This window comes from Caretta caretta, chromosome 6, assembly GCF_965140235.1.
Source record: "Caretta caretta isolate rCarCar2 chromosome 6, rCarCar1.hap1, whole genome shotgun sequence".
In the NCBI taxonomy this organism is placed as follows: Eukaryota; Metazoa; Chordata; order Testudines; family Cheloniidae; genus Caretta; species Caretta caretta.
In genome coordinates this window covers 90,148,717-90,160,962 of record NC_134211.1, presented here as the reverse complement: position 1 = coordinate 90,160,962, position 12,246 = coordinate 90,148,717, and positions in this window count along the sequence as shown.

The following is a 12,246-nucleotide window of genomic DNA, read 5'->3' as shown; positions in this document are numbered from 1 at the left end:
AATACTGAAGTAAACAACAAAAATCCTTCACCTTTTCTGCCTCCACTAAAGCTACCATAGCAGGGGGCTGCCTGACTAAGTGGCGTGCTCTGCATCTATTTTTGGTGGAAGAGAGGTTTCTTAGAGCTGTGGTAGAGGGCGGAATCTATAGTTGCTTCAGATGTGGCCAAAGGAGAACTTGTCATGTAGAAGCAATGCAATGCAGTTCTTTTCCATCACCATGATCTGGAACTGTGTACAGCACGTGACTGCTGATCCATAGAGCCATAGCAAAGGTATGAAAATGGAGCAACACCTTGTGGCTATGACTGAGCTGACACTCGAAGGGAATGGGAAGGGCACATTAGCCATACAATGGAATATGAGTATCAGATCAATTCAATGGGAGGAGAGTTGTTGGTGAAGTGAACAGATAAGTAGCTCCATCTAATTGAAAAACACCTTGTACTAGATTTATGCCAGGTGTGGAATGTTTTCTGGTGGATCCTGATCATGCCCTCAAGGCCCAGCGTGTATATCGTGCAATGTTTCAGAGTAACAGCCGTGTTAGTCTGTATTCGCAAAAAGAAAAGGAGTACTTGTGGCACCTTAGAGACTAACCAATTTATTTGAGCATGAGCTTTCGTGAGCTACAGCTCACTTCATCGGATGCATACCGTGGAAACTGCAGTAGACATTATATACACACAGAGACCATGAAACAATACACCCTTCCACCCCACTGTCCTGCTGGTAATAGCTTATCTAAAGTGATCATCAAGTTGGGCCATTTCCAGCACAAATCCAGGTTTTCTCACCCTCTGCCCCCCCCCCCCCCCCACAAACTCACTCTCCTGCTGGTAATAGCCCATCCAAAGTGACCACTCTCTTCACAATGTGTATGATAATCAAGGTGGGCCATTTCCTGCACAAATCCAGGTTCTCTCACCCCCTCACCCCCCTCCAAAAACCACACACACAAACTCAATCTCCTGCTGGTAATAGCTTATCCAAAGTGACCACTCTCCCTACAATGTGCATGATAATCAAGGTGGGCCATTTCCAGCATAAATCCAGGTTTTCTCACCCCCCCACCCCCATACACACACAAACTCACTCTCCTGCTGGTAATAGCTCATCCAAAGTGACCACTCTCCCTACAATGTGCATGGTAATCAAGGTGGGTCATTTCCAGCACAGATCCAGGCTTTCTCTCCCCCCACCACCCCGGGGAACACACACACACACACACATAAACTCACTCTCCTGCTGGTAATAGCTCATCCAAACTGACCACTCTCCAAGTTTAAATCCAAGTTAAACCAGAACATCTGGGGGGGGGGGTAGGAAAAAACAAGAGGAAATAGGCTACCTTGCATAATGACTTAGCCACTCCCAGTCTCTATTTAAGCCTAAATTAATAGTATCCAATTTGCAAATGAATTCCAATTCAGCAGTTTCTCGCTGTAGTCTGGATTTGAAGTTTTTTTGTTTTAAGATAGCGACCTTCATGTCTGTGATTGCGTGACCAGAGAGATTGAAGTGTTCTCCGACTGGTTTATGAATGTTATAATTCTTGACATCTGATTTGTGTCCATTTATTCTTTTACGTAGAGACTGTCCAGTTTGACCAATGTACATGGCAGAGGGGCATTGCTGGCACATGATGGCATATATCACATTGGTGGATGTGCAGGTGAACGAGCCTCTGATAGTGTGGCTGATGTTATTAGGCCCTGTGATGGTGTCCCCTGAATAGATATGTGGGCACAGCTGGAAACGGGCTTTGTTGCAAGGATAGGTTCCTGGGCTAGTGGTTCTGTTGTGTGGTATGTGGTTGTTGGTGAGTATTTGCTTCAGGTTGCGGGGCTGTCTGTAGGCAAGGACTGGCCTGTCTCCCAAGATTTGTGAGAGTGTTGGGTCATCCTTCAGGATAGGTTGTAGATCCTTAATAATGCGTTGGAGGGGTTTTAGTTGGGGGCTGAAGGTTGACGGCTAGTGGCGTTCTGTTATTTTCTTTGTTAGGCCTGTCCTGTAGTAGGTGACTTCTGGGAACTCTTATATATAGGGCCTGGAACAATAACTCTGTTCCAGGCCCTATACCTCTGACCTGAGTTCCATTCACACTCCCCTTGCCCTCTCTCCTCCACAAATAACATCTGCCTCCATACTCCTTTCATCTCCTCTTCTTCCTCATAGGAGTCTTCATGCCTCCTTCCGTACTGTCCTGTATACTTGGAATGCCCTCTCCAAGCTTGTTCTCTTAATTCTTTCCTATCCCTCCTAAACACTAATTTCTGCCATGAAGCCAGTGAGACGTGAAGGAGGAAAACAAGAAATTTTAAACACAACTGCACCAAGTGACTGGAATCTTACCATTGTCCCCCCTCTTTACTCTCCACCTCTTTTTGCATGTGCGTGGCCCTCACTTGAAAGTACTTGATTTCTTCTCAGTAGAGATTGACCCTGGGCTTTTTTCTATGAGGCACCGAGAGTACTTGTAGGTGTTCGAAAAATATTTAGTAATGCAACAACCCTCTTCTGTTCGGTCTTAGACTAGTCTGGTAGCAGCCCCCATTCTGCTTAGATTTGACTATCTGCATTTGGCCTGTGGCAGACTTGTTTCCTTTGACAATTTTCTTGGCTGAAATAGAACTAATGACTCATGTGAATGCATTCTCCACATTGGAGGCTTCAGACCCAACATAACCATCACCCAGAGTAAATAAATGTAGCTGTTGTTAATTGTTAGACTGACCTTTTGGGGACCTATAATAGGAAAAGTCTCTTTTTAAAAAAAAACAACAACTTTTTCCTCTAATCAATGATCCATAAAAAAATGAGTGAACCAAATTTCAAGACTGCAGCTCAGAAGGGCATTTGAACTATTGAAATCCAATATGAAAGTCTGACCTCTGGGTGACCTCTGATGGAAAGGTCAATACTGTACTGGGATAATAAATGAGCACACAAAATTTTCAGATTCTACTCAGAGAGAACATGGAATTTAATATAGTTTTATTCTGCGTGATATAAGATTAGCCCCATTTTGTAAACACAGAAAGCAAGGCAGAGAAGTTTAAGAGATTTGCCTAAGGTCACAGAGAAAGTTTGTGTCAGAACTGAGGTTAGAACTTGGGAATCTTTGGTTGAAGACCTTTGTTCAGGCCATACATCTATCTAGTATGCATCAAGATAGAGCATCATAAACTGAGACCTCTATTCTCCATGGGCTGCACCTTGTGTGCAGCTGGATAGGCCTCTGGGTTCCCAGGAAATCCCTGTGACAGCCTCCAAGTTGGGCAATGTTTGGACAGCCTAGTCTTATGGATGCTAAGTGGGAGCTGTCATGGTGGTCATGTCCTTACATACTTACATCCTAGCATGAAAATGATTAAAATATTCTAACATCTAATCCTATAAAGTAGCAATGGGCATATCTAAACCACATCACAGTGTGTGCAGGTAAGATGTTACTTTCATATGGATTAACTGATTTCCCCCCAGCCTGGATTCTCTCAGTCTGATCGTCACATATCATTTTAAGAGCTAACCCCATCTCCATCTGCAGCTATTCGTTATCGGCCCCTTTGCCTGTACCACTTCCATTTGTAATTTAAACACCCTAATTTAATAGGTTTGTCTCATTATTTTGATTAATCATATTAACTCATACTAATTAAGAGATGGATTTAGGTAATGACAGAGGTTAATGGAATCAGTTTTCACTTTCCCCTGTTTTTCCAGGGGTGGAGGGAAGAGTCAGGGTAGAAGGGGAAAATAAAAAGAGAGGCTGGAAAGAATGAAAAAGAGAAACTATTGGGGTGAAAATCGCAGTTGGCAATCAGAAATTTCCTGCTAATTGAATGTCTGATTTTATTAATGATGAAATTTATAAAGGTCCTTAAGAAAAGAAAAGAATTTAGCCAGTTCAGCAGTTAAGTGTGAAAATTAACTAACTCTGAGATAAAAGTTAAAAATATCCATTTTCTTTTCTTTTCTTTAAAAAAAAAGAGAGGAAAAAAAGCCTTGTGTTATATTTCATCCTATTAAAGCTTTAGTTTCCTTTGCCTTGCACTGCCAAATGGCTGGGGGCTGTGCAGAGAATAAAATGTCCTGGATGACTGTAGAGTTGCAGACCGTAGAGGGTAGGAAGGTAATGCATGGGTCACCAAGTTCAGCCATAGTGCTGATTCTCCCTGACACTACCCCCAATGAGATGTCGATCTAATTGTTTTGGGAAGGTTTAAAGCTATGACACCTACTCTCTGGTTCTGCCTTAACATACCTGTCCCTCTTATACCTAGGAAAACAGACACCCAAACACGGTGTCAGACTCGGTATGAATCCTGCACTGGTGCTGTGCACTGCAGTTCCAGATGAACAAAGACATCAAAGATAAATCCTTTACACATTGGCATCCTTCCAAGACCAGGGTCCTGTGATTATTACCCCTGGGGGTCCAGCAGCACATTGATCTTATTCACTTCTACCCTGTACCTGTGTCATCTTTTATGCCTGTGCAAAGTAAGGGTAAAATGCTACCATTCTGATAGGGGAATGTTTTACACCAATTCTGCCCACGTGTAAATGATAACACAAGGGGCAAGTCAGAGGAGAACTCTTATAGCTTCTGCTCTATGCTGCTTTAATTGGCCTGATCACTTGGATACATGTTTGAGTACAAAGCACATTTAGATTTCTCATTGGGGTTCCTTTTCCATGAAGAAAAAAATGGTTCCAGGTGCTCATGTTACTGGGCTCTCCAGACCCAGATTTCCTCATTTGCAGTTCAGCCCTCGCTGTGCCATTATTATATTAGTCATAAAACAAGCAGAGCAAAGCTCCTTAGACCCATTCCTTCATCTTCCCTCCCATTGTCTCAGTAATCTTCACATCCCACAAAGAAATTCACCATGTGGCCTGATGATAATCCAGAGTAAATGAAATGAGTTCACAAGACAAAACACAGCACTTACCCTCCCCAGGCTGGGGGTGGAGTGTTCAATACATAGGTGGGGTAGTCAGTGGGCAGTTAACACTGATTTTACCATCCTGTGAAAAGGAAATGGAGAACACTTCCCTGCTTTCAACAGCTTTCATCCCTTTATAGAACATCCCACAAGAAAGTGAGTTACTGTGTAAATGCTCAAAACACCAAAGTGAGGGTTTAACTCCTCTTGGTGGGAGAGAGAGGAGGGTTTCTATTGAAAGTGATAACTGCCCATTCAGTTCCAGGTATGCAGAAAGTGAAAATAAAGACTTAAAATGCTGAAAAGGCAGCCATTAATTTAAATTAATAAGAACATAAGAACGGTCATACTGGATCAGATCAAAGGTCTATTTAGCCCAGGATCGTGTCTTTTGACAGTGGCCAATGCCAGGTGCTTCAGAGGGAATGAACAGAGCAGGTGATCATCAAGTGAACCATCCCCTGTTGCCCATTCCCACCTTCTGGCAAACAGAGACTAGGGGCACCATCCCTACCCATCCTGGCTAATAACCATTGATGGACCCATCCTCCATGAATTTATCTAGTTCTTTTTTGAACCCTGTTATAGTCTTGGCCTTCACAACATCCACTGGCAAAGAGTTCCACAGGTTGATTGTGCATTGTGTGAAGAAATACTGCCTTTTGTTTCTTTTAATGTACCCTGATATGCAGAACAACATGTTCATATAAAGACAGGTTTCAGAGTAACAGCCGTGTTAGTCTGTATTCATAAAAAGAAAAGGAGTACTTGTGGCACCTTAGAGACTAACCAATTTATTTGAGCATAAGCTTTCGTGAGCTACAGCTCACTTCATCGGATGCATACTGTGGAAAATACAGAAGATGTTTTTATACACACAAACCATGAAAAAATGGGTGTTTACCACTACAAAAGGTTTTCTCTCCCCCCACCCCACTCTCCTGCTGGTAATAGCTTATCTAAAGTGATCACTCTCCTTACAATGTGTATGATAATCAAGGTGGGCCATTTCCAGCACAAATCCAGGTTTTCTACCCCCCTCAAGAAACCCACTCTCCTGTTGGTAATAGGTTATGTAAAGTGATCACTCCCCTTACAATGTGTATGATAATCAAGATGAGCCATTTCTAGCACAAATCCAGGGTCTAACAAGAACGTCTGAGGAACAGTGCGGAAGGGCAGGGGGGGAAGGAATAAACAAGGGGAAATAGGTTACTTTTTATAATGACTCAACCATTCCCAGTCTCTATTCAAGCCTAAGTTAATTGTATCTAATTTGCAAATTAATTCCAATTCAGCAGTCTGTCATTGGAGTCTGTTTTCGAAGTTTTTTTGTTGAAGGATAGTCACTTTGAGATCAGAAATCGAGTGACCAGAGAGATTGAAGTGTTCTCCGACTGGTTTTTGAATGTTATAATTCTTGACATCTGATTTGTGTCCATTTATTCTTTTATGTAGAGACTGTCCAGTTTGCCCAATGTACATGGCAGAGGGGCATTGCTGGCATATATCACATTGATGGATGTGCAGGTGAATGAGCCTTTGATAGTGTGGCTGATGTTCTTAGGCCCTGTGATGGTGTCCCCTGAATAGATATGTGGGCACAGTTGGCAACGGGCTTTGTTGCAAGGATAGGTTCCTGGGTTAGTGGTTCTGTTGTGTGGTATGTGGTTGCTGGTGAGTATTCGCTTCAGGTTGGGGGGCTGTCTGTAGGCAAGGACTGGACTGTCTCCCAAGACCTGTGAGAGTGTTGGGTCATCCTTCAGGATAGGTTGTAGACCTTGATAATGCGTTGGAGGGGTTTTAGTTGGGGGCTGAAGGTTGACGGCTAGTGGCGTTCTGTTATTTTCTTTGTTAGGCCTGTCCTGTAGTAGGTGACTTCTGGGAACTCTTCTGGCTCTATCAATCTGTTTCTTCACTTCCGCAGGTGGATATTGTAGTTGTAAGAATGCTTGATAGAGATCTTGTAAATGTCTGTCTCTGTCTGAGGGGTTGGAGCAAATGCGGTTGTATCGCAGAGCTTGGTTGTAGACAATGGATCGTGTGGTGTGGTCAGGGTGAAAGCTGGAGGCATGTAGGTAGGAATAGCGGTCAGTAGGTTTCCGGTATAGGGTGGTGTTTATGTGACCATTGTTTATTAGCACTGTAGTGTTCAGGAAGTGGATCTCTTGTGTAGAATGGACCAGGCTGAGGTTGATGGTGGGATCAAAATTGTTGAAATCATGGTGGAATTCCTCAAGGGCTTCTTTTCCATGGGTCCAGATGATGAAGATGTCATCAATATAGCGCAAGTAGAGTAGGGGCGTTAGGGGACGAGAGCTGAGGAAGGGTTGTTCTAAGTCAGCCATAAAAATGTTGGCATACTGTGGGGCCATGCGGGTACCCATAGCAGTGCCGCTGATTTGAAGGTATACATTGTCCCCAAATGTAAAATAGTTACAAAGTCACAAAGTTCAGCCACCAGGTTAGCCGTGAAAGAATAAATGGACACAAATCAGATGTCAAGAATTATAACATTCAAAAACCAGTCGGAGAACACTTCAATCTCTCTGGTCACTCGATTTCTGATCTCAAAGTGACTATCCTTCAACAAAAAAACTTCGAAAACAGACTCCAATGACAGACTGCTGAATTGGAATTAATTTGCAAATTAGATACAATTAACTTAGGCTTGAATAGAGACTGGGAATGGTTGAGTCATTATAAAAAGTAACCTATTTCCCCTTGTTTATTCCTTTCCCCCCTCCCCCCCCAGACTGTTCCTCAAACGTTCTTGTTAGACCCTGGATTTGTGCTGGAAATGGCCCACCTTGATCATCATACACATTGTAAGGAGAAAGAAAAGGAGTACTTGTGGCACCTTAGAGACTAACCAATTTATTTGAGCATAAGCTTTCGTGAGCTACAGCATCTGATGAAGTGAGCTGTAGCTCACAAAAGCTTATGCTCAAATAAATTGGTTAGTCTCTAAGGTGCCACAAGTACTCCTTTTCTTTTTGCAAATACAGACTAACACGGCTGTTACTCTGAAACCTGTCATTGTAAGGAGAGTGATCACTTTACATAAGCTATTACCAACAGGAGAGTGGGTTTGTTGGGGGGGTGGGGAGAAAACCTGGATTTGTGCTGGAAATGGCCCACCTTGATTATCATACACATTGTAAGGAGAGTGATCACTTTAGATAAGCTATTACCAGCAGGAGAGTAGGGGGGGGAGAGAAAACCTTTTGTAGTGATAAACACCCATTTTTTCATGGTTTGTGTGTATAAAAACATCTTCTATATTTTCCACAGTATGCATCCGATGAAGTGAGCCGTAGCTCACGAAAGCTTATGCTCAAATAAATTGGTTAGTCTCTAAGGTGCCACAAGTACTCCTTTTATGTTCATATAAAAACTTTTAACATCCAAATCATAGAATCATAGAATATCAGGGTTGGAAGGGACCTCAAGAGGTCATCTAGTCCAACCCCCTGCTCAAAGCAGGACCGATCCCCAATTAAATCACAAAGTTGCTTTGTTAACAAATACGTAATTTATCCTGAAGTATCTAAATGTACTTTACAAATCTTTCTCAAGAAGGACTTCACCCACCAGTGAAATTTATTTTTATTCTTTCTTAGGCATTATGATACTACAAATTAATAAGAGCCCCAATAATGAACCAGAACTCCATTGTGCTAGGGAGTGTACAAACATTGAACCAAAAGTTAACCACCTGTGGGATGGAAGGTGTGTGGAGTAGCTGTTGTTGTGTGTGGTGTCTGCAGAGGCTAGAAGGTGACTCTCTATGTTAGAATGCAGGGCTCTGTGATTACTATACTCTCTCTTAACTATAACAGCTGGACTTTGAAACTTACTTCCAAATAGTCATTGAGGAGCATGGTGAACATGTATGATGAAATATTTGTAAAAGTTTTTCATGAAGAAAATTAACCAATTAAAAAAAATGACCAGCTCTAGTTATTATATTTGTGTTTGAAGTAATAATATAGAATTACAAGTTGACAGACAAGGGCACCCTTTGTCTTATTGTAGCTATCAACCTTGGTTACTGCAGTGCATTCACACACCTTCAACAATTTTCTTTGGCTGAAAATTATTAAACTGATGATCTCAAATGAGTTTAATTTCTCCAGCCTGGAAGCCTCATACCTAATTTAACTGCCACACAGAAGAAATTTTAATATAAATTTTGTAAATTGTTTGATTACTTTCTAGTGAAGCTATGATTGAAATATTGAACTTTGAATTTGAGATTTTTCTGTCATCAGCAATTCAGAATAAATGAGTGAACAAAATTTCAATATTGTAGTTCAGAGGCACCAGAACAGGTGAAATCTGATAAAGACTAATGACCTTTTTGTGACCTCTGGTGGAAAAGTCAAAGGCCAACTTTCTCCTGTACTCCGTGGTTTATAACAAATAAGCGTACCACATTTCAAGATTATAGTTTAGTGGGAACCTGGAAATTAATTGTCAGACAATCCCCTTGTAACAAGTATCTGCATTGTATTAGATGTTAACTAAAATCATTATAGTGCCTTCCATGTCTCTTGTGTTTAAAAGCTTGCATAACTTAAGCATAAGTGAACTTGGATTCAGTTCCTGTGCAAACTTTAGAGTCAACTTGAACTGAGAATGAGGAACTGAAAGAATCAATTGATATCACCAGCCTAATATCTCTTTCTTGCATACAGAGAATTAAGGCATCCAAGGCTTGTGGTTGAGAAGAATGTCCAGATTTGGGAGATGGAGAATTTTAGGAATGTAAGGTTCATGAACTTGAGGAATAGGCAAGCAGGTAAAGTCTAGACACAGACTGAGAAAGTAAAGGGACCTGATGAAACTCTTAAGCTGGGAATTGGAACATGGGCTGGGATGTTCTCTGATTTGGCTTAAGGAAACAAAGGCCCCAGTCCTGAAAGGAGAACTACCAAGGCAGACCCCTGTGCCTGCATGGAGTTCCATGACTCAGTGTTGCCAGCCTTCATGACTTGATCACAAATGTCATTATATTTGGTCTTTTTGTTAAAGTGGTAGCCCCTAGAGTCATGAGATTTTCAAGTAGTAACTCTTTTTAAATGAAAGTTTCTAGCCACCATAGTTGTGGAGAAAAGCTTGACAATGCAAACCTTAAAGGCTCAAAAATCAGAAGGCAAATTAAGTTTCAAAATGTATTTTTTTAAAATCTCATGATTTTGAAGCTGATCTTATAATTGTTTGAAGCCTGACTCATGAATTTTGAAAGCCTAAGGGTTGCAAGACTGCCACTGACTCCAGTCAGGATTCTCATGGGCAGATAGGTCCACCCACACAGTTCTTGCAGGATTAGGAACTAAGAGTTGATCCTTTCCTGAGACCCGGAGACTGGAACTATTGGAACAGTATATGTGTCAGTTGGGGGTGCTTGATAACTGCACAAGTCCTGGGATATTCAAAGGTAAAGCAGCTTCATCTGGATATTCATGGCTCATTATTTTTACTTTTAATGCCAGCTACTAGAACTCAAGTCTGAGGTCCAGCATTCCATGGAGTTGTTTGCTTTTGTTAGCAAATGATTTGAGTGTACAATCCAAAATATGTGCATTATCAGGAAATCCTAAGTGGGGGAGAAATTGGTTATAATTCTAACCACTAAGTGAAAATAGATAAAGATAGAGAAAAGTGTAAGCAGGGTCTGAATGAGTTTTCCCCTGACAGCTAACTGGGAAGGGGAGAGATTTCAGGAGCAAACTGTATTTACATAAACACACCTACTCTGCCAAGATATCCAGCAGACAGAGTTGTGTTGCTCAAAGTGATCAACTTTGGCTGGTGTTGGGTTACAAATCACTTTAGTACTGAATGCAGGGGTAGTCAAATGTTGTTATCAATGTTGTCTTTATTGCATGAATAAAGGGGAGTAGAGCTGTGCTTAACCTGTCCCCAATGACAGAGTCGCCCTCAGCTGAAAGGACCTTGTTAAGCCAGGGGCTTGAATGCCAGACCCCTCTAGAAGTCAGAGGGATGGAGACAGGTGTCCTAGCCAGGAGGTGTGGACTCTCCCTAAGGGTCCCTGGTCTGGTTTAACCTGTTTCTCCCAGTGGGGCGGAATGAGCAGATGGTGGGACAGCCAGTGGAGAGGAACAAGAGGCTGACAGGGCAGCCAGTGGAGCGAAACGTTGGCTGGGGTGGGGGCAGCCAAAGCAAGTGCTTAGATGGTGGAACAAGCAAGATGTCTTCTTCCCCGAGTGGGAGATGAACTTATACAGATGCATCTCTGAACTCTGGGTCCTCACTGACCAAGGCCAATCACTGTGAGTGGGGTATGGTAAGGGAGCAGAGAGGGGCACACAAAAGGAACTTTTGTTTGTAGAACTCAAGAACATGAGGCACAAAGCACTGCCCCACGCACTCTGGCGTGGGTGTTCTGCTCACAGCTTTGCGATTATGAATCCTGCTCGTGGCATTTTCCCTAATTAATGTCGGGTGACTTCCCTCCTTTCATTAAAAGTTGCTTTTCTACACTCAGACTCTGTGCTTGCGAGAGGGGAAGTATTGCCTTTCAGAGTCATCTGGGGCAGTGTGTAATTTTCCCAGGTTACTGGGTGGGGGCCCAAGCAGGCTCTGTGATATGTTGTTGAAAAGGAACCCGTAGATATTAAACCCGACTCTGGTTGCTGCTGGCTCCACCTAGCAGAAGGGTTACAAAAGCAATGATAAAACAACAAAATTTTCCAATTGATTCTGATTTAATTTATCCTGATTTTTATATTGGTGTAAAATCAATGGACTTACTCCTGGGGTTTACAAGTGTGAGATTAGAATTTGGCCCTGTGTGTGTTTTTTCTAACACGTATGTGAATATTCACATATCTGTGTGTGCACACTGTATATCTTTGTCCATGCATATGCATATATATATATTTCCCAGCAGCAGACTGCATCATTCACTCCCAAACCCAGCATGCATTCATTTTCATAACTTTTTGTTCCATTACAATATTAATGGGACTATCAATGGGAGAGGACAAGGGAAGCATTTTTAATGTTTATCTGACAGTTGCAAATTTCACTTGAGGTTGTTTACTGAAATCTGATTGTTGGCAAAGAGGACTAGGAGAGGCAGCAAGATGAATGGGATCACAGGAAGCAGAGATGTATTTATGGGCCTTCCCAACACCCTCTAAGAGTAATAAAAAGTCCTATCTTATCCCTCCTCTAGGAAGTCTTAAAAAGTTTTAAACAGTGAGAAATGAGGCATTGTTTTAATTAACTTTCATCTAATCCAGGTGGCCAGTTCGAAGTGAAT